Genomic DNA, 27,094 nt, shown 5'->3' on the forward strand with positions numbered 1-27,094 from the left:
GATAAATAAATTTGATTTCCTCTTACATATTCTCAGTTTGATAAGTCTGCAAATATGCTGAATATGTTTCTTTGCACCGTTCAGATTCATTCAACTCTTCATTTTGAATCAGAATACTTCAAGTTAGAATAACTCATGTAAATGCATACTAGAAACATTAAATTGAATTAATTTGAATAAATAAAACTTATATAATTGTGTTAAGATAATGATAAAAGATTAGTTGATTCCACTGAATTCTTGGGTGTTTTTTTTTTTTTTTACAGTGAATAAAAGGGTGGCAGTGCATGGTGAGTGTGGTGCTGCCGAGTCTGCAGGGAGCGCAGGCAGGGCCGCAGGTCGTGGCGTTGGCTGACCAGCGTGCCGGTCCTGGTGTCCTCTAGAGTCATCCAGCTGTGTAAACGAGCACCAGAGCAAGACTGCCAACAGCCAGGCCAAATCACACACATGTAACCAAGGCAATGTCCTTCCACTGGCTGAGATCAGTGTATTTATTTTCAGGTTTTATCACAGCCAGTTTCTTTTGCCATGTGACCATGTGATGTTGTGTTGCAAACACCTTCCTCTGGAGCTGGAGCCATCTGTTTGGCCCCGGCCAGCTGGAAGGAAGACCGGTGACGGGCTGCTCGGTCTCACAACCTCCGCTTCATCCCCTGGACCTGCAGAGGTCCGAGGGATGAAGCGAACCTGGAGGGAAACCTGGACGTCAGTCCACATTAGGAATGGTTTTCATGATCAGGCTCCAGCATATATTTGTTAGCTTCTGTGCCCATACGTCCCACACACACACATACACACACACACACACCTTACATCCTGCAACAAAACTACTACAGTAGTAACACACCTAACTGGTGTTTGAGCCCCCAAACCCTGGAATAATCCCCCTGTTGAAATATGTTACTTCAAAAAGCTTTTCACTTAGACTATTTTCTTTAAACTTACATTTATGCTTTTAATTTTTGTAGAACTGTAAAGTAAAACGACAATGATGCGTTTAAAGTCAAATGAGCCATAATATGGGCAGTAAAACTAATCTGAACATAAACCAGAGGAGAATGCTTAGATGGTGAAGCACCTACTGCAATGCCACTGCAACTGCAAGATGCAACCAGTTTAGAATAACAAAAACTTAAGTTTTTGTAATGTATAGTAAGCTTAGATTATACAATGTTTTTTAATAGAGTTTTTTAGGTTTTCCTGAAGATGCTTGGAATAGTATAATGGTATTGTAAGCAAGCCTCAACAATATAAAAAACTACATGTTTGGCTTTTTGTTTAATAGCAGACCTCATCAATATGGCGACCGAGCAGATGCATAACAGCAGCATGCCGCAGTGGTCAACATTCAACATGATGCAGAAGTAAACAAAACAGAGGTTCATTCATCTTGTACCAGGCCTAAATTTGGTGGATCATAACATATCAGATAAGGAATTAATCTACAGAAGCCATGACAAAGGTTAAAATGGCCTAACAGACAAGGAAAGCCTTGTTTTTAGCCTAGCAGTTGTTGATTACTTGCAGCCTTTAACAGAGTCAGCAGTCACTATAAAACAGAGTAGTCAAGTAAATAGGTTTTTGAAAAATTGTGAGTCACTGCTGCATATAGTCATAAGTGTGCACAAAAAATACATTACATAGGAAAAAAAGACGCAAAATAAAATATAACAAGTGTAGAATAGGCATGCAGAGACATGCAGTATAATACAAGTTTGAGTATTTGAATATGTGTAATATTTGAAAACTTCTGTTTATGTAACATTCGGTCAAAAGATTTCCTTTAGGTATGATTTAATATCCTATAATTAAAGAAACTGTGGCTTCATATTGAAACAGTAGGCCCTGTCTTACACCAGGGCAGTTGTCATTGTTGCCACGTCTGCAAGATGGCAAATGAAGTCACGCCTGGTCTGTGCAGCCATGAGCAAGAGGTCTGAAATTGAAGGCAGAACAAAGGCATGGCCCTGCAAGTTTCCTATTTTGTGCTCGGCGCATTGGAGTAAAAACCACTGATTGGCTAAAACCTGGTTGGAGCGCAAAGTCTGTGGCACAGTCAGTCATAATGCACATGATAGCACATGATGTGTTTGACCGAGGCGCACACACACTTGTCTCCACAATCACAAAACACCTTCCTTTATGTTCAGTCATTTCCCCACAGAGGAGTGTGGATGGAGTGTAAATATTGTAACCAGCATAGAGGTGTGTGTCTCGTGCTTGGCTGTGGCACACACACATCTCTACAATCACGAAACACCTATCATTTATGTTAACCAGTGTGCGTGCATGTGTATCTGAAATTATTCCCATTAATAAAGAATCAGGAATTTTTATTATAATTATATAGCCTAATAAATCTCAACAGACCTGCAAAGTGCTCATGGGACGGGATCACAGCTGTCAGATTGACGTTAACAGATGAGTCAGCATGACAGCTGGAGCAGCTGGAGTGTTTGTGTCTGTGTGTTAATTGAGATCCAGAAAAACATGGATCAAACAATTATTATCTATAACATACAAAAAAAACAAGAGGTTAAATCTGACCACGAGACCGTCCTGACTCAGGGAGAAAACGGACTGTGTGCTTCTGTCAGAGCCTGATGCTGATTGGATACCTGTGGATAACCTGTGTGTAAATTTGTGCACACACTTTATGGGTCTGTTTCCTCCACCCACAGTGGAGAGGAGGAGTGAGGATGGGAGGTGGAGAAAATGACCACTCGCGAGGCTGTGCGTCACTCGGGTTGAGCACCCATCCGTTTGAGCCGGATTGAGGCCCGGGTCAGTTTGCCTCTCCTGCCAACTGAACCATCTCTCTCCCCCACTCTTCACTCCTCACCCCCCACTCCTGCCCACCGTCTCCATCTTCAGGATCATCAGCCAGGGAAGCTGCTCAATAATGTTGATGATTGTGAATTACAGCGAATGAATGAATAAAGCGTAATTTCAAGGTGCTTCAGTGTAAAACAATGAGTTACATATCCACATGTCATTTTTAGTGTATTTATTGTATTACTTTATGCAGGTGCTTATCCAAAATAAACTACTTCCACATAAAGTTACTTTAGAGACGTCTTGCTGGGTCCATATATTGCGCACTCTTGTGCTTTCACCTCACTCGGAAATCTTTTCTCTTTGTTGCCTCCTGGTAAATTCGCTGTCATGCTGCCATCGCTTGAGCTCCTGGCACATCTGCTTCTTGAGGGTGATGAGAGCTGACTTTCTGATTGGCTTATTGCTTGCTCGGCCTAAACTCACCCATGAATTAATCGGGGCACTTGGGCACAGCTGATAGGTGTATCCCACTGTGAATTGCTGGTGCAAGGATACCTCTGTGCCGACGGATGGCAAAAGTGGATTTGGACACACCTTGAATGAATTAAATTCATCACACCTCATGCTTTCCACTTTTACTTTAGATCAGTGTAAGATAGGGCCCTGTGTCTCAGAATACTGACTTGTATCTTACACCTATTTACAGTATTTATTTTCCCCGTGGGAGTGGGCTGCTATAGATACCAGTATATTATGTCTTATATTTCCACATGCATCTCCCCGAGCACACTTCATCCACTGGAGAACCTGTGAGATCTCTCTGTGTGATCCTTGAGGGGCCGACGAGTCTTTGGGCCTGTCATATTTAGTCTGTATCCCACAGGGCCTGATATTTTTGCCATGTGCTTCCTGGGTGTAAGGTATTAATCCTCATTAGGCTGTAGCGAGGCTCTCATTGACTGCTCCGAGGTCTTTGAACCTGGGAGGGGGTGGGGGACGCCTTCTGTTTTCAGAGTTGTGAGACACGGCCCAGTTCTGTCCAGGGAGAGCCCCACCCCCCCACCCCGAGGGGACGGGACAGGATATGTGAAATGTTGCTCTGCGCTCTTTTTCTGTTCAAATGGAAATTTATTCTACCTGCTCCATTATCAGTATCACATACAGCATAATTTAAACATCATAGACGGTACATGCACACATGTTAGATGCGACATCTGCCTGACTTCACAGGAAATTTGTAGCTATTTGCATGAAAAACATGTCATGTTCTATCTGAAGTGCATAAAAAGCCTGGAGTGTGTGAACCACACAGGCTTATTACAGCAAATCCTAACCTTAACATAAATCCTATTTAAATGTGCCTTTTTATATTTTTTTATATTGCCTTGTGTTTCTTTTCTTAATGCCTTTTATGTGCTGTGTAAAGCACTTTGAATTGCTTTGTTGTTGAAAGGCATGATACAAATAAATTAGCATTGCAAAGGAATATTAACCACGGCCAAAACCTAACCTTACCCCCACAGAAAAACCCTCTGAAAATATTCATTTAATTTATATTAAATATGAATGTAATTTTATTTAATCTTTCTTAGTGTCAAGCCAATGTTATTTGAATAATGCTAAATCAGAAAAGTTATCTCAGGGCACTTTTCATATAGAGCAGGTCCATGCCGTACCCTTTATAAACCCAGTAGTTCCCACCAAGAGCAAGCACTGAGGTCACTGTGACCTCAGAAACCGAAAGCTCCAGCACAATCAGGTTTTGTCTGATATAAATACAGGTGGTTTTCAAAGAGAGACAGTCTTTCATGAGAACACGGTGGTACTGTCGGAGCTGGACCTGTAACCGATTTCTGAGAATTATTCAGTTTTGACGGAGCATTTCGATCTTAATCATTGGCTTAGCAGCTGAAGAAACTCGCAGTCCAGTTGTATACATCATGTGTTGCTATACCTGGCCAATCAAATTTATGCATTCTGATATGCATTGCGACTTGAGTCAGTGAACTACACATGCAGCCCGTCCTCGCCAGAAAAACATGTCTAGGTCAAATGTGCATGCAGCTTATTTTGACTCATATTTCCAGTTTTTGTTAGGCGGCGGCTTCTAGTGGTCGTAGTTAGAATGAAGAGCAAGAAAGTCCAAATATAGAGGTGGTAGGCTGGATGGACGTCTCAAACAAACACAGGAAACCGGAGTCCAAGTCCTTTATAAAACAAAAAGAAAATGTGGAGTATTTACATTTTTAAGTTATTTTTCAGTTACGTTAGTGAAGTTTTTTCTTTCTTTTTTCTTTTCTTCTACTGTGTTATTTTCTATTAGTTTTGTAAAGAGGGTGGTGTCTATATAAGTTTGGTATATTTTTTACTGATAAGTGATCAAACTGCTGTCTGTAGGTATGAGGATGTGTTGCACACACAAACACACACACACACACACACACACACACACACACACACACACACACACACACACACACACACAGGGGAGAGACAAGACAAGAGACAGTCAGACAAATAAGTGAGTCAAAAGAGTAGCTTGAATTTTCCTTTTTCTTCTTTTTTGTTAACTCCATTTCACATCTTAACAGTCAACCAACTCTATTTTTAAATGCTATTCATTATTTATAATGCCTGCAGTTTAATGTGAAAGCTGACAATAAAATCCAGGCAGGGTCTGCTAGAGCTCACTTCTCTTTCTGAGAGAGGAGAGAAGAGAGAAGAGGAGCCGGATACAAGAGAAGGAAGAAAGAAAAGGAGGTGTTAAAGCGGCTCAATTGTTAAGATGAGAAAGACAGTTTATTATAAAATTTGAGATGAGTAATTGAGTTAAGAAAAAGGGAAACTCAAGCTGTACATTTATTTAATTTTTCTAAAAGTGACCTCCTCTTACTCTACGGGGGGGGGGGGGGGGGCTGTGAGAGAATGACCATCACACCTCTTGACACAACACACTGGTACATTATCAGGAATAATGTACAGTGAGCAGATCATTATTGTGAAATAAATCCCAACAGGATGATGCAGGACCCCAATGCAAAGTGGAGCCTGTCAGGGTTTATTTAACTGCACATTGTCCCACTGATTACATAGTTACTTACCCAACATTATAAATATATTTGGCACACATTTATGTGACACAAAATATTAATTTTAGAAATTATTCTGTAGCTTTAGTTTGCAATAGTGGTGTGCTCACTATACATGATCCCGAATCTAAAAACACAAATTTGACACAAAATATTTATTTTAAAATGATTTTAGTGGTTTCTCAGTAATTTTTTTTTTTTTTTTTTTTTTTTGCTGTTCCTATCATCAGAACTGTGTCCATAGCAAAGGTCTGTTCTTAATAACTATGGTCTGAAAAAGGTATTTAACAAAGCCATGTAATAAGTAAGGGATAATGTACAATCAACAGGTTATTGTTATGAAATAAACCATGAATGGCTACTTTATAAAGAAATATTAACTACTATTCAAAAATAACAGACTTTAGAACTGACTAATCAGAATCAGAAAGTATTCAACAAAGCTGTGTTATAAAATACAGTATTCTGTTTTTTTTTTATGTGGAGAATGTTGGATTATAGCAGCTCATAAATCCAGTCTCTTTTAGGCATACCTGGTGTTGGGATGTTTTATTCCTGAAAAACATAACTGTGTGTCACATTTTACAATATATGTGACCCTTTATGATGTGAGAGATACAGTACAGTTAAAACTGTGCTGGATTGATGCGGTCATATATATGACTTCAAGGAATAGTTTGAATTATTTTAAGTGTGGTTGTATGAGGTACTTATCCACAGTCAGTGTGTTACCTACAGTAGATGGCAGGAGTACTGTTGTGGGAAACTAAGCAGTGTACTGCTGTGGTGTAGGGCTGCAGCTGCGGATTCTTTCAGTAATCTATTGATTATTCAGGCGATAAATCGGATAAGAAATATTGCGCGTTCTGCAATTTTTTTATTACATTACTTTGTTTGCTTTGTTTCAGAACAATGGTAATATACAAAAGAGGAAATAAGACAGGTCTCTTAAATGAACAACTATAAATTGCTAAAAGTACTCAGTAAAGTAACTTTACTTTTACTGTAGTATCCTGCTTAGTACTTCTTCCTTAAGTTCTAAGGAAAAGGTAAACATCAGCACTACAACGTGATTTTCTACTTTTGGAGCTGCCCACCTTTCTCGGTCGTGTCTAGAAGGGAACTCTTGATTTACAAAACTCTTGCGAGATTTTTATTTCTACTAAAATAATCAAAATCAACATCACGATGTTACACTCTGCAGTGTCTCACACAGAGACTTTATTTGTGTGGACACCCAGGTTTGGTTTGTCACCAATTTTGGCATTTTTATTTTTTAATTAGTCTGAGAGGACGACAGTATCAGTGATTGATTAGTGATCAGTCTGCCCTCCTCTCCTCCCTCACCTGTTCACTCTGCTGTGAGAAGATCTGAACGTTTCTCACAGAGAAACACAGACTCTCCTGTTTTACGTATAGACCTCCTTATACAGTTGTTTAATTTTATAAGTGCATCTGGTTGGTGTCGATGTCATTAACCATCACGTTAGTTTAGATTGTTTTAATAAACTCCATCATTAACAACAGTCTCCTCCACATGCAGCTTCTCTGCTGATGTGAAAACTGATTAGTGGATTAATATGTAGGGAAAAACCCAAAAGGTGAGTTGGGTTTTTGGGATGTCTTTATAAAACATCCTGCTGATGAAGAAAGTCAACAGATCAGACACTGACAGGGTGAAAGGCACTGACCTCCTCTGTCTGTTAGTACTGTATGTGTGTGTATGGAGGAGCTGCAGTGACACAGAGAGGAGAGACGCTGCAGCTGTGTGATAATAAATTATATCAAAACTTAAACATCGGAGCTTATCAATACTCTGATCTTTAATAATACAGCCATTTAATAACAAATTTCAGTACCCACTCCTACGTGCTAAACGCAGTGCACTGTACAGTTGTCCGGATTTAAACAAGGCTTGGAGGCAAATAATTTGCCTCATTTTAGTAATAGAATTATTGTGGTGTGTTTGCATGTAGCTTCATCCCACTTCATCTGATATTTAATGAGTAGCAATAGCTGACCATGGTGATTTAGGTTTCATCGGTGGAAATGACATTTTGACATGTCAAAACTGTCATTTTGACTAATTAAAATGTTGATTTCAGCTATCTATAAAAATTTTTTGTGTTTGTCTAATTTCACAGACCCAGTAGCAGGCATTAAGAATAACGATGTACGTTGTAGAAAGTCAGACTGTTTCATAACAGTTTAAAAACTCATAACTAAACATCAGTGATACCTTTTTCACTAATGACAAATACAAATATCTACAACTGAATCGCCACGTTTAAAAAGAATTGTGACTTTTGAACGTTTGAACTGTTGAGTTCATCTACAATGAAATTTTGTCCAGTAGAAATTCTTTGTTTGAAAAATCTAAAATTCTCTAAAATCAAATTCTCACCAGTCCAAAAGGAACTGTAACATAATTGTTACAAGTGCAAATACAAATTTCATTACTTACAGCTGTGTCAAATATCTGAGATGATATTTTAACTTTTCTGACACAGCATTTCTAAACAAACATTAATAATTGAATTTCGACTTGTTAAAACTGAATTGTAGATATCTATAATGTAAGAACAATTGTTGATATTGACAATGAACATTGCCACTAGTAATAATTGGATAGATGATATCAATAATAAACATTTTGACTTGTGAGAAGGGAGTTGTGGGCATCATTTATTAAAATTGCAACTAGTGAAAATAACATTATGGATATGCTGACTTGTAATTATAATACCTCAAAATGTAATCTATAATTGACTATGAAGAGAAGTCACATATTTCTAGAATTGACATTTCCACTAGTAAGAGATTAATTGTTGATATAAAAAAAGAACATTTGGACTGTTGAGAAATGAAGTGTAGACATTTTTAATTAGTAATGCTACAAGTAAAAATGTTAATATTGCAAATTAATGTGTTGGTTTGAAATTCTAACCAGACAAAAAACAGCTGTTGAGTTCTACAATGACTGTTAACAGTACTGGTAAAATGTTAAAACGACTTGTAATATGCCTAAACAGTCAACCAAGACGTGCCACTTGTCACTTGTAGTTGAGCTTACATGATAAAAGGAGGCCAGTACTGCTCAACTTAAGGTCTGTGGGCCATATCTGGCCTGCCCTAGGGTGCCGGGTGGCCCGCCAAACATCCTGTAATTCACAGTGAAAATAAATAGATTTTTTTGTTTGTTTATTGCTTATAATTATTAAATGTAACCCTGGTAGGAGTGTTTTGTTTTTATTGTTTATGTTCATGAATCATTCCAAGGCCAAGTGACAATCCTTGTATTTAGTTAAGACAGGATAAGATACATAACATAATATAAAATAATATAATAGAGAAATTTGCAGTGTTACAGATGCTAAAAGGGGTAGAAAAAATAGCAGTAATTAGCAATATAATAAATAAGTAAACAAGCATAATAAGTAATAATAAACTTTATTTATATAGCACTTTTTAAAACTAGAGTTACAAGGTGCTTCACAGTTAGATAGAGATAGAAAAGAACAACATTAAAATATTTAAATATATGTAGAATTTACATAATCATTTACATAAAAGAAATATTAAATGCTAGTCTGTACAAGTAGGATTTTAAAAGGTTTTTTTTTTTTAATAATGCTGAAGCCGAAACAGTAAAAACATTGTGTCTCCTTCTGTTTTTAAATAACTTAAAATACATTAATAAGTTAAATGAATAATTCAGTTGATTTGAAAATAAAGAATTTCAAAGAAACATGAGTCAAGGCCTTTGAATGTTTTTTTTTTTATCTGTTAAATATTAATATTTTATTCACTGGCCCCTGGCCTCCTGCCATTTTGCAAAAGTGGCCCCGGGCAAATCAAGTTGAGTTTCCCTGAAAGAGGCCAAACCCTCTTTGAGAGAAACCTAGGTGCGTCGGGCCTGAACCCTTCAGGCTGAGCTCAGAAGCATCTTGTCCTTTGTACCAGCCGCGCACCAAACAAATGCAGGCCATGTCTTTTAACAGAGTCTGTTCCTCTAAAAGAAGATTGGGGTAATCAGCAGGAGCTCGCTTCTTTATTCTGTTGGGTATTCTTGTTTTATTACTGTTAACATCCTGACTGTGAGAAACATCTCAATAAGTAAACAGAGGAGCTTCATCTTGGTTGGAATATGAATGCCATCACAGACCACCCTGCCTGCACTCATCACTGTGTTATGAAGTGAAATAGAATATGGAGATTTTGTATAAATGAAAGGTGACACCGGTCTATAATGAGTTAGAGGTGATGAGTAATAAATAACTGCCACAGTGTCCAATTTCCCAAACAAGGTTATATGGGTGCATTATGTGAGAAGTGATGGCTGGGCTTTATTTCAAGCCAGCACATGACTGATATGCATGGCTTACTTTTGTAATTGTCTTGGTGCGTTGGACCCAAAGACGGACATAGCAATCTTTTCAGCCTGGTAATGTAGTATGTGCTAAAATGGCTTCAGAAGTGAATTATCACTTTGCTCTCTGGCGCAGGGATTCAGCCGCCTCTAGAGACGAAACATCACAGTTACTTCACCTCTGATGCATCACGGAAGACACTAAATAGTGCAGACTTATCGTACGTTTGCAGTATGTAGGGTAGCAGGTAGCAGGGCGCCCTGCTGGTTGGACTGACCGTCCTGTAAGCGGAAGGTCACTCTGACCCCTTTGGGAAATGGGCGCAAGCACATGGGTCTCAGAGGGACCTGTGAACGAGCGAATTCCTAATTATGTGGCGGCATGATGGCATTGAAAGCCCTCTAAAGTCCAGCATGGGTGTCATGACTAATACAGTAGTTCTTTTGTCTCATGAAAAACACAAACTTCACACGGGCACCTTCATCACCCTTAAGGTTTGAGGATGATTCAAAAGATCTAGGTCGGACCATCCTATCAAGTGTCTACCTGTCTCAATGTCCACACTCGAAAGTGGAGCAGGCGTACAGCCCCCAACCAGGCTAACATGATAATTCTACAAAACAAGTTTTCTTCAATCATAAAACCAGAATTTTCAGATTTATCCATTCCAGAGAGTGTTTTAGAAGAGCGTTATTTTCAGGAAGGATATTTGCTTAATGTGGATGACAGAGACTGAGAGAAAATGCTTTTGTGATCAAATATTTATTACCATTTCAAGAGGTGAAGACATACAATCAATAATACCGTAATGATTAAAAACAATAAAATTAAAACCCTACATTTACTAGGACCGATCCATAAAACGTAGCATAAAATCACTGACCCATAAAAAGCATACAAGACTAACCCTAACCAACCCAACTAGATATACTTACTAATGTACATACAAACACCCACACAAAGCTTACCACAACCTACCCTTAAAGGTACATAAGCAACACATATACTCATGCATACATATATATGTACATACTTACATAAATGTACATATTTACAGTAAGGAACATATAATAAAAAACAATGATATGATGGCTCACTATAACCCTATAAATTCAGAGGTGGGTGGGGGGGCTGTCCACTGCCCCATGGTTGCGTGCAGTGGACAGTTCAAGACAAATGGCATCTATATACCCATTGTTGCTGAGTTAGAGTATATGGGGGTTGCCACCTCGTTGCAACCAGGTTCTTAGCAGCCGTCAGGCCGTCCAAAAAGACACGCTTCTGGGCTTTTTGTAGTTTAAGCTGAGGGAGATAAAAAAAGTCAGTACAGATGGAGACAAGGGGACAGGAATGTTTATTAAAGCAGAAAGAGTTTTTTTTTTACCAGTTTCCAGTACTTAAGGTGCCAATTAAACCTGAGGGGCATAGTGTACAATTTGGGTCAGGTTTAAGCTTCATGCTGTGAAGTTTACGCAGAGTCATATTTGTCCAGTGAACGAAATTTAAATGAATGTGCTGCTGGTCAGGGTTTCTGAATGATTGCTTAAAGGTGTCCCAAACATCGTCCCAGTCAAAACTAGGGCTGAAGTCAGGGGTATCTGCCCTTCAGAAACTACTACTACTGGCAATGGGAGTTATTTTTTCTCAAGAATATAGATATATAACGAATTCCTCTTACCAGAGCCTCACGCAAAAAAACTGAGGGAGAAGGTGCATTTTCTGCTGTTGTTGACTCAGTGGGGATTTACGTTTTCCTGAAATAGTCAAGAGCACCAGTGCTGGTCCCGTCTTTAACATGTGCTTGAGATACAGTGGACACGAGCACTGAAATTATTACTTCTTAATAGAGAAAGTCATCCAGACGAGTTGCAAGATGCAAAAGTTGAATGAAGCATTTTACCGACTGCTGCTTATATGATGTTCAAAATAAGTATTTCACTGGTCGACTCAAGTTGTACAGAATTCTGACCGGATCACAGTAGCTTTAGAGCAATTGGTGGAAACTATGGCTGCAAGCTATTTAACAAGTTGACTGGACTGAGGACACGATTAAAACTGCTTGTGTTTGCAGCGCTCATTGTGGCCCATCATACTTCAGTTGCCAAACTGCACCTGCAGCTTCCTTATTGTTTACAAACCGTAAAAGGGTCTATAGAAATTATTTTGTTGGTCAGAACATTAGCATTAGGTGGCTATGGCTATTCAGAGGAGTAGGCCAAGCTGAAAATAACCTTCACACCAGCTACATCACTGTGACATCACTGGATGCAGGAAGAACAAGAGATTTTGCAACAGAAGAATTCAGCTTTCTCTGTCAGCATAGCACCACCGAGGAATTTATTGCTTCAGCTGACTACATTTGACATCAACACTGACAGGACATCCACATTAAACGTGCAGAATTTCCCCTTTAAGACTTTTTTGAAATGCAATGATTTGTCAGCTCAAAAGCAAAAGCAGCTTGAATCTATTACCACGACACAAGGACGGTCAGAGTAAGTAGTTCACGTTTACTGAGGTCAAAAACAAGACTTATCCAGATCAGGCAGAAAATCTTCAATCCGAGGGTCAGGCAATGGGGTCGGCAGGTAGAATCAGGCAGGTGAAAGTAAAGGTTGGAAAGCTAGGGGCATGCAAAGTAGACAATCTGGCAGGAGACGTGTGGAGTCGTAAATACAGTGCGAGGCTGATTAGGGAAATGGGAGGCAGGTGAGTGAGTGGGCGGGGAAGGTCAGGTGAGGGGAATGGTGGGAGAGGGATTACTGCAGGGCAGGAGGGAGTGGCTGAATCTGAAATGACATGATGGTTGGCGGGGAGAAAAGCCGAGGTCAGGAGTCAGACTAGACGCACATATTTGATGACTTGATTTCTATTTGTTTCTCTTCATTTATTGAATCATCTAACTTTAAGACAATTAATTCCCCACATCCACTTTGTTTGAACCAGTCTGACAGCAGTTCAGGCAGCAGTAAGAATGAAGAGCTAATGTTACATTATTTAGTATCATTTGGCAAACATCACACTAAATACAGTTTTGTCACATACAAAAATTACACTGTGATCAGCAAAAAACCCCAAACAATTTGCAGTATGCAAAATGTCAGGTGAAAGATTTCAGACAACGATGCAACAACTTCCAACTTCATTCGACATCTGAAGTTGTACAAAGTACAGTAAGTCAAGACTCACTTGTTAAAATGACATTAAATTTGGTGAAGAGCAGAATATGACTTGTTTAGGACTTGAAACTCAAAGTTTAAGACTTGACACTTGACTTGGGACTTAAAAGCAAAGACTTGAGACTTATGTGTGACTTGCAAAACCATGACTTGGTCCTTTCTCTGGAAAAAAGAGTAGACAACTGAATGCAAACTAAGCACTGGATGATGCTGTGACAACGATTAATGCAATCATTATTCTCAAACTAGAATATTTGCTTTTCCTGAAGTAAATGCATGTGACTGCTGCTGCAGCTCACAGCACAGCTTCTGAAAGAGTCCTAGCAACAAGTGTTGTTGTTTCTCGGCAGAAGATTCCACCAAAAATCGATGGTAATTGAATAATGATAAGAATTTTATTAATGGCCACAAGGTGGAGCTAGTGGTGCCATGTTTCAGCTCTGAAAAAATAACCATGATGTACAAGAACATGCGATCATATGTGTGTGCACACTTTCCCACAGCAGCCTTTGTGGAGACCTGTCTGTCTCTGTCTGTCTGTCCGTCTGTGACATGATGTTACTCCTCCGAGGTGGCCAGGAATGTAAAAAGTTTTACTTTACTTTAGCAAATCTACTAATATCGCACAGCATCTCTGTCCTGTGAGAACCACGTATCTCTAAAAAGTCAGAAAAGAGACTTTTTTCAGCTTTGTGGATTAAAAGTGCAGTATTCACCTCTGGGATGGAGTGTAGACGCATAAAGTTGATTAAATGGAACTCAAGTAAAGTACAAAGTAAGTACAGTACTTCATGTAAATGTACTTTGTTACAGTCCGCTGATAAAAACTTACTTCATTCTGTTCTGTATAGATCTTCTTATTCTTTGACTGACAGATGGACAAACTGTTGACAGGGGTGTGACTGTGTGGTAAATGGTTTACATGGCTCTCTGGTCAGTTAGGAGGGTCCCTTAGCATAGTTTTGCTCAGAGCCCCATGGAGGTCAGGAGCAGCTCTGCCAAAAACATATGGAAACATACTCTAGGAATCAGATTAAGCCAATACCTTCTTAAACACTAGTATAGATGCATCTTTTCATTTCCAAGTATGGCCTGACATTTGTCCATGCATGTCTTCACTAAAACGTCTCTACACTGTGGGACGTCTGTGAACATGTCAGACAGGGCGTGTTCTATGATCAGTAATCCTGTTACTGGTGCATCTTTTTCAGGCTGATGAATTTTTGAACTTTTAATAGCTGCTTATTGGTTTCATGGATTAACATTGAACAGAAGCTAATAGGATTTAGCCCAGTGCTTCCAGTTTTAGCTCGGTTGAATGTCAGGGATGGTTTGGGGGATGTGACCATTACGCCTTAATCGAGTAATACTTTTATTCACGGGTCACTCCTGGTGTGCTGCAATTGTTTTACACTGTGGAATCTCCCTTCAGTTGAGTTAATACTTCGTACGGCCATTTTGTTGATTGGATGGCTTTCTCTTCTTTTTTTTTTTGGATGAACAGTGGGCCTCTCTCTCTTATTACAGTGAGAGATTGGGATTAGAGCGTACAGTAATGAACAACGCTCAGACAAACTCATTAGTACAGTCAGACGCTGTTACGGTGCCAACATTGTGTTTGGAGGACTCATTAAGAGAAGAGGTGTTCAGGGACACTGAGGGATGGTGAAAATAAGAGAATATACTATGTCACGAACATCACGCAGGTAATTCTTGAAATCATAATGACTCATTAAATAGTGGTGGACTCAAGCCGTAAGCAATAAGCTATTCTCGGCTGGGATGTTTCTGTGTGGAGTTTGCATGGTCTCCCTGTGCCTGAGTGGCTTTCCTCCCACAGTCCAAAGACAGACAGGCAGGTTACGTTAATTGCTGACTTTATATTGGTGTGAATGTGAGTGCAAGTAGTTGTTGGTCTTTATGGCTATGTTCGGGCTGCCATCTGAGTTTTCTTTTTTTTTTTGGCATATCCAGATTGTAACCAGATTGAGTTTTGAAAGTCTGGACAGCAAAAAACACAGAAAATGCCGTGCTGGTCTGACGGGCCGAGTCAAACCAAGTCAGCCAAACCAGACCAGCTCTGAAATGTGACATATAATATAATTTAATAGTGACATATTTTAAAATTTGTCTAATTTCCACCCTATTTGATAGACTCCATGTCAGATGCCTGTTCAGAAAAATACTGGACCTCAAATTCAAAAGGAGCTGTGCATATTAATTTAAACAATAATCAGTGTCAACCCTTCACTGAACTGGACAATCAGTGTTTTGGCTTAAAGCTTAAACTGTTTATGACATGAAGTTATTTAATCTCAGGAGTCATATGCAGTATGATGATCACTGGCAGCGTGTTTTTCCATCAGTGTGAGCCAAAGAAAATACTTTTCGTTGTTTTTCTGCCGACTGAAATGAATCACAGGCAGTCTGTAATGTTAGTTTTAGCCTTTTCTCACTCATGTGTGACTGATAAAGTGAACAGAAAGTACAGACTGGCAGAATAACACTGTCAGATGAGTTAATAGCAGTGGTGCATCCCTTTTAACATGAGGGTGATGAAGAAACTTCTAGAAAATCTGTCCGAAGTGACTTCTACTAACAGAAACGTTCCATGTTCCACGTCCTCACTAGTCGGCACCAGAAATACTAGTCATTTAAAATATTTATCAATATTTCATTCATGCACGATGCCAATTATCTGTTGCCTCTAAGATGTTATGCAGCCGCCCGCCACTAGGCGGGACTGTGGCCCCTCTCGCCCAGCACGTATGCCCCAGTATGCCTGGGCAACCCCGGATGTTTATATTAGCAAAGTCGGACAGATGACAGCTCATAAAACCAGCGCAGTTTGGCAGAGTTTTAATCTAGGAAATGGGTATAATTAATAATATAATAATAATGACTGTAGACTGTGACAGAATAAGCTGATATATATTCACTCAACTGGAGAAACATGTGACCACATTAAGCACAGACACAGACATAAACCTGCAAGCAGAGCTGCTGCTGCTGCTACCAGCACTGCTAATGTTAGCCACACTGTGTGTCAGGCTGGCAGCTAACGTTAGCTCTGTGTCCTTTACCTGAAGACACTGTGACCCTCTTCAGTCTGAAAAGGTGAAGAGTTTATTGAGTTGTTGTCATGTTTTGTACATTAATGTGTAAGGTTTATATTGCACAGCGGGAAGTAGTGCGCATTTCAGCGTCATTTAAAGTACGATTTGGTGATTGTAGACTGTGATTAACGTCTTCAAATGGCTCCTAATACACTTCTGCCTACTTTCTGAGTGTTTTCTTAGTGTTAGACTAGTCGACTAGTCTAAATTATATTTTGCGTTTAATCGACAGGGAAATTAGTCACCAGGAACATCCCTAGTTGATAATCCTCATATATGGTGTTTGGTTGCTGACTAAGTAAACAGGACGATGCTGCTGCTGCTGCAGGAGGAGGAGGACTTGTGTGGAGCAGTTTGTCCCGCTGTGATAAGTCACCTCCAGGCTGTGGAGCTAAAGAGAGACAAACTGTTGCATCTCTGTCTAAAATACTCCCACGCTTTAGATGAATGTGGTGAGAGTCTCTGCAGCTTGTTCCACGGGGGAATCCATGCTCTGAGTGGGAGCAGCACTTCATAATGATGTGTTGGTGCATCAATGCAAATCAACAGATTTTCGTAATCAATGACATCAGTTACGTTGACGAATCGCCCCAGTCCTAATTTATACTGACATTACATGATCTTCGTCTTTTTATCTATTCCATCTTTATTTATATCAATGAGAAGACGTCATGTCATCTCTGCATTCTTAGCCATATATTTTATTTATCCTTATTCACGTGTTTGCTTGTCTTCCTGTTCTGTCTCATTTTTACAATGTTCTAGTGTCTACTTCAATTTCAGTTTCTGTCTTCCTTCTGTTTGGCCTCATTATTTTGGCTTTGTGTTGTCACTTTGCCTCCTGGGTATCCTGCTCTTTTTGTTTTTCTCTGTCAAAGCACTTTGGAAACTCTTTGCTGTGTTAGAAATGTGATTCTGACTGGATATCTACAGATGCTCGGTCTGGACACACTGGACACTCAAATCACATTTCAAAGCGTCTTTTGCACTGTGTACGACACAGTACATAGGGATGACGTCGAATCCAGCAGAGAGACATGAGGGACATTCAGTCCATGGAGAGACGCTGAAATAATTGTATCTTGGCGCTTTGCGAGGGCAGACAGACTCTTTCCATTTCTGGTGTTTCCATGTAAGGAAGTCATGTCATCAGCGTATGTAGTTACTACAGCAACCAATGTAGATGGCTTAGTGATGTCTGTCGGCTTATTTTAAGAACACCTTCAGAAAAAAACCCTCTGCAGACCCCAACTCCCTGGATAATGTCAGACCAATTTCCAAACTGCCCTTTCTTTTTAAGGTTCTAGAAAAAGTTGTTGCTGAACAATTTCTTGCTTTTTTTAAAAAACAGAAACAATCTGTTTGAGACATTTCAGTCCAGATTTAGGGCCAACAACAGTTCAGGGACTGTACTCCTTAAAGTGATGAATGATCTGCTTGTCACATGTGAATACCTGTTGTTCAGTCTGGTTTTATGCAGCTCAGGAGGTGATCAAACAAAAAGATTAGTTTGGTTCTGTCCAGTACAGGTTGTCATATATATCTCCTCTCATTTAGACCACTGTACACAGGTCTTATTTAACAGATGTTAACATTATATACCTAATGCTGCAGCCAGACTCCTCACCTGAACCAAAACAAAGAGCACATTACTCCTATTTAGCTTTGAAGGCCTGCTCTGGATTCACTCCTAAATACAATACCTGAGATCCTCAGCCAAGGTGCTGTCCGCTGTCTCACAACTCAGCTGAGGACAAAGGTTGACTGACCCTTTTTTGTTAGAGGTCCTTCTTTTTGGAACAAATACACTCTCTATTTGATTGTCTTTTTGATAATTTCTTATTGTTTATTTCACTATTTGTCACATAGCTACTTTTGCGTAATGCTGTAAACCTTGATATTGTTTTTAAATTATTTTTTTTTTATCACTGTACCATTATTACGTCTGTCTTAAAATTGTCTATAAGGAAGACCAAAAAACATCCAGATGAAGCGACGGTTTTTCACTTTCAATATATTAGTTCCACCGTTTTTTTCATGCAATCAAAATTAAAAGGCAGATCTGCAGCACTGAAAACAAAAGCATACCCCTTTGGTTTAATAGACATTTTGAATTTATTAAGAAATCAAGAAGAGAAATATTAACCAGTTAAACCAGGTAGTAGTAGGTAGAAGATAGTCCTTTTTATATAAGATGTCTTCATAGTTCCATTTGAATGTATGTGGGGCAAAGGTTTTGTTGTGTTTGCAAGCTAATAACCAAACTGTCAGCTGAAAATTTGCCAGCTTAATTGAGTTTTTATCAGATTTCAGTACAAACTTGATATCAGCAGTAGGATCAACTAGGTTATTGGGGGAAATATTCCAAATATTACCCTTGTTTTTAGACAGATAAGATCTAGGAGTTCCAGATTTCAACGTTCTTTGGTATTACAAAGCACATCTTTTTTACTGTAAAATAATATTTGGTGTGTTACCTACAGTAGATGGCGGTCGGCATGTCCCCAGTTTGGAGAAGCAGCAGGAGTACTGGTGTAGGATCACCATATTTAGAATATTTTCATTACCTTGCTGTTCAACAGACTTTTCACATGATTAAATAAGCCAGATATCACTCTTTCCAAAGCAACCGGATTCCATTTGCAAAGTCAGTCATTTTCCCTGACAGAACACAGGAGTTGCTGAACTACCATCACCTTGATCTGTTAGTTTCTTTGTGTTATTGTGTGACTTCTGTGAATCTGAATTAAACACAGAATTCCTACAATAAGAAAAGAACTAACAGATGGAGGCAGCAGTAGAGCAGAATCTCCTGTGTCCTGCAAGGTAAAATGGCTCATTTTGCCAATGGAGTCATTTGGCTTCTATGACGGCAATTTCCTGTCAGAAAAGGCTGTCTGTCTGGTGAAAATATTCTATATTGATTTTTCTAGGTATCTAAAATACATTTTGCTGCTGACTCTGTCCATGGCAGTACATTTTACCATCTTCTGTAGTTCATACACTGACTATGGAAAAGTATACAACACAAATTCAATAAATCCAAACTGTTTCTTTAAATGTAAATTATGCATTCTGGAAAATAACATTATGCATGCTACTGAGGATATTTTCACCTAATTCAAACACTTTTATTTTGTTTTCAGATTGCCTTAAATAAACCCACTATTGACTGTGGAGGAATTAGGCCACTGATAATATGATCAGCAAACTAAAATTTTACTTAATTACATTCTTGGTTGATCCAAATGATTTTGTGTTACCTGTAATTATTAATAATATAAATAAGGAGAAAAGCAAACAAACAAAAACTCAGCCATCTGTAGAGTTTTCTTTTCTTTTTGGTCCTAATACTTTGTATGATTTTATAATGCTCTTTGGATTTCCTGCCTGATCTGTCACACAGTGACAATTAGTGACAATTACAGAGCCCCGGTTTAATTAGGCTGTCAGAAAGCATGTATGTAAATGAAGCTGCATCTGTCGTTTGCCAAATGACAGGCTGTAGTGTGATTTTCCAGTGGTTTGACACGGTGTGTGCAGAGCAGAGCTCCTGGGAGGCTGCAGACTGGACGCTGGCTCTGACTCTCCACTGCGTGTGTGTGTGTGTGTGTGTGTGTGTGTGTGTGTGTGTGTGTGTGCGTGTGTGTGTGTGCTGAAGCTGAGGACTCTGAGCACTCAGCTCTGTGACTGATGAAATTACATGTTCAAATGTGCGCTTTAGCCATTGTCATCCAGCCATTACTTGAATACTGCCACCCCCCCATGCCCCCAACCAACACACACACACACACACACACACACAAACTACACACAGTGTACCCCTGATGAATGGGGATCTTTAGACAAAGAGGAAGAAGTATTAAAAAGATAAGCTTTCTCATCACTGTAATGAGTCTTTTTTCAGGAATTTCAATTTACCACAGCTCTAACTTAACAGTCCATTCTCTGAATACAGGAAGCAGCAACCTCCTGCAAACATGCTCCACTGATGTGCTTTTCCTGTTTTGCTCCGATGTGTTGTTTGTTACTGAAGGGGAAAAGGAAGAGGTTGGGACCACATTCTTCTTAAATGCACATTCCACACTGTAAGTGAAAGACTTTAACACATTTACAGCCATAAGACATGACCCCTGTGTACACCAGAGATGTGGACTCCAGTTATAAATTTGACTGTCTGACTAACTGGATGCACACTGCAGGTGGAAGTCCTGCCATTGGTTGCTTGCTTCAAGAAGTATCAGTGTCCACTATCTACGATTTAAAAGTCCCCGGGAAACGAGAACAACCTCAGAGCTGTAGCCTGCACTCTGAAAATGGCAAATTAGCACCTGGGACAGTAATAATATGAATGTAAAAAAAGCTTTTCCTGTGCTGTGATACAGCCATCTTAATGCCTGAGCTGGCCTGGCAATGTGCAAATGTTCCACTGAAAAAAGTCCCCCCCCCCTGACTTTATTTTGCAGCAGGACTGTGGCTGCATCCAAGACATTTGTGATTGGTTTAAAGAAATGCAAACCTCCCTCTGTGGAGAGAAGTCTGACTATGCAAAACTATAAATCTGATGACTTTAAACTCAGTTTGACAAAATCAAAAAAATCAAAAAACAAAAACTTGCATCTCCACAAGGGCTTTAAAACTAATGACTTGTGACTTCACTTGGACTTGAGCCTTTTGTCCTCCAAACCCTATTATATTTCTCAATTTAACAGTTATAAATGTTTACTCCTAAAAGATTATTAAGACACTTACCCATTCAGCAAACATTTGGTATTAAATTGAACTCTACTTAACATAGACGGGCAGTGGAAAACATCCTGGGCAGGAACAGAAATTTCAAAGAGGGATGCTGTGGCTGTAGAATTGTTGTCAAGTGAAACAAGTATTTCAGATGAGTCTGTTTCCTTGATCTCTGATGGCACATTGTGGTCATTTTATGATTTATGACAGAAAATATATTACAGATTCCTCCTTTAATGTAGGGACTCACTTAATGGTGAGCAAACGTTAGCTTAACAGGTAGGTAACTTTTTAACCAATTAATTAATTAGTTTGAAGAAATACCCTCATGGCATTTTGGAGATACTGCATTCATGAGAATGAGATTGATGAGGCCACAGTGACCAAACTCAAAATCAGTTCATCAAAAAAGTTTTTTAAAGAATTTTTCAAGAGTTCAGAATCATAGAGGTCCTTTAGAATTCAGTTATGAATGTGCACAAAAAAAAAAAAAAATAGACTGATCGGTCCAGTGGTATGGAGATTAGCTGCGGACAACCTGTAGTTGCAGCGATCACACACACGTGCACTCATGCACACAGTCAAATCACATTCTTTACTTTTCTGCCTTGAATATTTGCATTTAAAATATTTTAAATAGAAATACTGCTGCCCCCAGCTTGTGTTAAATTAACCGTTAACAATCAGTGAGACACTATAGTTTGGGATGTAAAAGTTGAAGCAGTCTGTAAACTGTTTCTCACAGCAACAGACCTCTTTTTAGTGATGTCACCACATTACCAGATCTCAGCAAATTACTTCATGCCGAAAATGGAGAAAATAAGTTATAAAACACTGATTTATCCGTTCAGAACCTCCAGGCGTTCAATTTATTTTCTTTGCACCTACAGTAATTATCATTACAAAACACAATTTGTGTAAGTGAATAATTGTGTAATTGAACGGTGTCACATTCGTTCTCTGCGGACCTCTGTGTATTCTGCCGTATCCCTCCAGGCAATACGCTGCCATTAAATACCAGTTTGTTTGGAAATAATTAGCAGTCCATCCTTCTTTTGGATTTCTTGGAACAGCGTGCTCCGCTCAGCCCCGAACATAAGAGAGTCATCTCAACTTTGTTTGTATGAAATCATTTCAGGGACATTTCTGCTCGCTTTCTTTCATTACTTTCTGCTGGCGTGGCTGTGTTCATTGGGGGTAGAAGCTGGCAGCGAGAGCCCATTCTAGATTCTGTTTGTGCTTTAAGATTGATAAGTGAATCAGAGGAGTATTACGTATTAATTATTAATTTCACAATGTGAAGCAGAAAAAAAAGGATTCACTGGATCAAACTTGCTTAAATGAAGCAGAATGATTCTGTGTTCAACAAAGGTGCAGCAGTGCTCCTCCTGCATGCCAATGGACTGTTTTAAGACCCAACTTCTAATGGAATGATGCTCCCTGCACTCCACCCTGCTGACTCGTCTCCTAATGGCCCACTAGATCAGTTCGACATGACGATCAGGGCTGCTCGGGGACTGGTTAATCTCCAGCCGGGGCCACACCGTCGAAGGAAAGCTGCAGTTTATTACAACCTGGGTTTTATTTTCGTTACCGGGGCCATCGGTTCTATTGGTTGTGATAATGCCGCACTCGGCAACGTAATTGCTCAGAATGGGGCGCTGGGTGATAATCTTGAGCAGTCAGACAGTGATGAAGATTGAAAGCAAACCCCCAGGTTAGCCAGATTTATTTGCAAAAACAAAAAAATAAAGTCTAACAGTAAATATTGAAGAAAAATTTCCAAGTTCATCCTCGACCTACCCTGCTTGCCCTCATTGTGCACACCCACGGATTTCCAGGGAAATGAACAGTTATTAGCCTGATAGCTGCCAGATTTCTCACTAAAATATGTGCTGCATAGAAGGTCAGATACACACTGAATTAAAGAACGACTCTCAACACTGTTAATTCACCATCCTGTGTGTGTGTGTGACCGTATTTGAGGAGATTTTTTTGGCTGTTATGAAGTAACTACCCAGTTTGGTGCTTTCCATTTGGTGCTGGAGAGACGTGCACAGACCATAAGAAAAAAGACTTAGTGACAGCGGTTTCTTTTCTTAATTTCTACGATTTTGCACACCAAAAAGCACCCTGTTTACGGAATTTATTTGCGTGACTGTAGCCTGGAGCTCAAAATGTCACCACACAAAACAAATTCCTTAAACAGGAGCTCTTTGGTGTGCAGATCTTTCCTGCTCTGTTCAGGTATTTTTGTCATTCAGTGCCCATCCCATTTGGTCTTTTTGGATATGTTAGAGGACACCTTAAAGCATACACACAGTTTGATTACTCTTTTTTCTTCAGTTGCATTATACTTTAAGATTGGAAAATCAACATACCCTCCTACACTGCTACACTGGAAAATGATAAAATGTGGTATTATCTGAATATGGAAAAGACAATAGCCATGAAAAATATCCTTAAATAAATTCAGACAAAAACATCTTTCGTATGTCATTAAACTAATCATACCGTCCTTTATGCGAGAAGCCCACAATAAAGGAAGGTAAGGCATATTTGGCACATTAGAAAATGCATGCAATCTGATATTGGCTCCTGTCCAGATAAGCCATTAGGATTTGATCTCTTGCTGTTTTACCTGTCAGGCTGGAATCCTTCAGAGACAAATGTCTCACAAGAAAAAGCACAAACTTCACAGGGTTTAATTTACAAGCAACTCTCACGGAGAACTGTCCAACTTTCCTACAAATAAATACAGTCTCTAATGTCAAAATAAGGACAAGCTTTGTGTTGTGAATAATAATCTAGTCCAGTACATGATAAATACATTACACTGCTTTCTAACTATAAGTAATGCAAACAAGACAATCAGTTGTTTCAGTCTTTTCCTAATGAAGATGTCCTAACCTGCTCTGTGCATCAGTGAACAGGCTGACCGGTTGATTCCACTGAGCATGGTCCGTCCTCCAAAATCAGCAGCGCCTGACTGTGTTGAACTGGTCAGATTTAGCTGATTTTGTCCTCTTTCCTTGCATTTCGTGCTTCTATCATGGTTCAGCAGCTTCTTTTCTGTCTGTCTTCGTGATCACAAGTCTGTATGGGGTCTTTTATTTTGAAAATTGACCAGATTTTCTCTGTTTGTTCCATGTCTGTCTTCTTGCCTCTCAATATGCTGTGTGCAATTTCATGTGGTATCCCTCAAAAATATACTGGTGCATATTTGAAGCAGGGCAGAGCCGAGAGCCACTTCTGTTACCCACCAAGGTGCCGCTGGTGGAATCACAAGCTCGGCAGCGATCAGGCCGTAAGCGACATCTTGCTTGTTTGAAAAGCAGCTCGCCTTGGTTCTAGTTTGGCAAAGTTTCACTCGCTTGCTTCACCTTCAAGCTAAATGTATTTGCTAATTAGCCAGGATTAACAATGACATCCTGGATGTTTTGTTTCCCTTCCAGTAAGCAGTCAACGTGGACGGCTAATTTACGGGATTTGGAAGCAGCACATTTTGTATGATTCACAGCAGACAAAAACGACAACATTTGGCAGGAAATCAGGGAGCTGTCTGGAGTTACAATTAAGTTAGTCTGACTCACTGGATGCACACTGCAGGTATATCTCCTGCCGTTGGTTGCTTGCTTCAAGCGGCATCGCAGCATCCACTATCTACATTTTCAAAGTCCCTGGGAAACAAGACCAACCTTCTAGTTGCAACCTGCCAGCTGAAAACAGCAAATTAGCACCTGGGATGCTAATGGTATGAACTTAAACAAGCTAACAGCTGTTACCAGTGATGTAGTGTCATTTTAATGCTGAAGCGTGCTTCCTGGTGTGCAAATGTTCCACCACAACAAGCTCAGCACTGTTTTGCAGCAGCGTTGTCACTGCATCCTGGGTTTAGCGCCACCCAGGATGTTTGTGATTAGTTTAAAGGAATGCGTGGACACTGAACATACATCGCTGCTGGTGTCATACTTGCCAAGGTGTCTGATTTTCCCAGGAGACTCAGGTTTTTCATTGCCCTCTCCGTTTCCTCATAGAATCACGATTCTCCTGATTTCTAACAAACTTTCACACCTTTTTCTTTCCTTGTCATTATCACAACCTATTTCTGACACTGAACAGAGTGTATAAACCCTATACATCTCTAAAGGTCTACTGCACCAAACCAGACTTCCTGAATTACTTCCTAACCTTTTAAGGAAAGCTTTAAAGGAAAGGGGCATGCTTTTTGTAAAATCTGCCGCAACACTTAGTAGTATTCAATATAAAAATGCTGTAATTATTTTGTTATTTCTGTTCTTTAAAAGTCACCAGATTGCAGGAAACAAAGTGTCTGAAACTCACATCTTTTGGTATCGAAATTCTCCCTATTTTTGAGGTTTCAAGGTTGGCGAGAATACTTGGTATATATGAACAATTTTTCGCACTCCATCTGCTCGAGTTCACTCGCTCGCTGTATGTTAAGAAGCAAACGAAGCTCCAAAAATGTACTGCTTCATATCTTTCTAAACTGTTCCACAGATTCATGAACTTGATCTTTCTGCCCTCTGTATTGTGTTACAGACTGATAAAAGCACTCCAGAGTCCACCAACAAAATCAAAAACTGTGCCTGTAATGTATCCTAAGAATGCAGATCTATTTTCTTCTATTCATTGTTAGATATTAATTTATTTATAAGATATTTACATTGACTGACAAGCATAATATGAATTCCTTTTTTAAAAAAAGCAGCACTGAAATGTGTCAAGAGCAATCTAATAAATAAAGAGAGTGATTTCCTTGCCAGGGTTTCTGTTTCTCTCTGCCTCTCCGCCTACAGAAGTGAAGGTGGATCTGCTTCCATTTGTGTGGAGCCTGAACACTTTTTTTTGGCAGGAAAATTATCCATCATCCTTGAATCATTCGGAGAGATTGGGATGCAAGCAGTCAGAGCATATAGTGCAGTGGGAGAGTAGGTGGAGAGGAGCGGGGTCGACGGGAGGTTACAGCTGCAGCTGAATGAGACTCGCAGCTCAGTGGGTGAGACTGTGCTGCAGAGCAGCATGCGGTACAAGCGCTTCTATAGGTTTCTTTACTTTTCCTTGAGGGCTTTTGATGCCTGATGCAGCACCAGCTGAGACAGGAGATACTGACGGTTTGTAACTTTAGTGCAGTGATCCCAGGCTTTGCTCTCTAATCAATGCAAATGTGCACCCTCTGGACTTTGGACCCTCCGGACAGACTGAGCCCTGGCAAACTTTGGTCATAAATACAGAGACATTTTCTGGACTTTCTTCTCTGTAAGCACAAACACGTTGAGGAAGGCAGTGTTTACTTGAGAGTGCTTAGCTGACATTAAGCAGAATGTATAGATAGTGATGTTTTATGTCCTCGCTCAGGTGTGTAAAGCACCTCTGTGTGTTTTTCACAGTAAGAATCTGAGGGAAAGAGCTGCCATTAGACCTACAAGGAACATTATGGCACTGTATTTTTGCCACGTCTGCAAGATAGCAAATGAACTTGCGCCTGGTCTGTGTGGCCATGGGTGGGAGGTCTAAAAACAAAGGCGACATTAAGGCGTGGTCAGGCACATTTGCTATCCGAGTCGAAACCGCTTGCACCTTCGAGCGGCTAAAGTCTACAGTGCAATCGGTCTGTCTGTACAAGATAGCAGCCAGCACATTTGAAGCACACACACACACACACACACACACACACGTCTCCACGCTCACAAAGCACCTTCGTTTCAAGTCTTCTCCCCACACAGGAGTGTGGATTAGTTAAGTGTGGTAAATCCGCCGTCATGCTGCCAACACTTGCCCTCCCGGTGCACCTGCTTCTT

This window comes from Lutjanus erythropterus, chromosome 15 (assembly GCF_056507025.1).
Source record: "Lutjanus erythropterus isolate fLutEry1 chromosome 15, fLutEry1.hap2, whole genome shotgun sequence".
Classification (NCBI taxonomy): Eukaryota; Metazoa; Chordata; class Actinopteri; order Lutjaniformes; family Lutjanidae; genus Lutjanus; species Lutjanus erythropterus.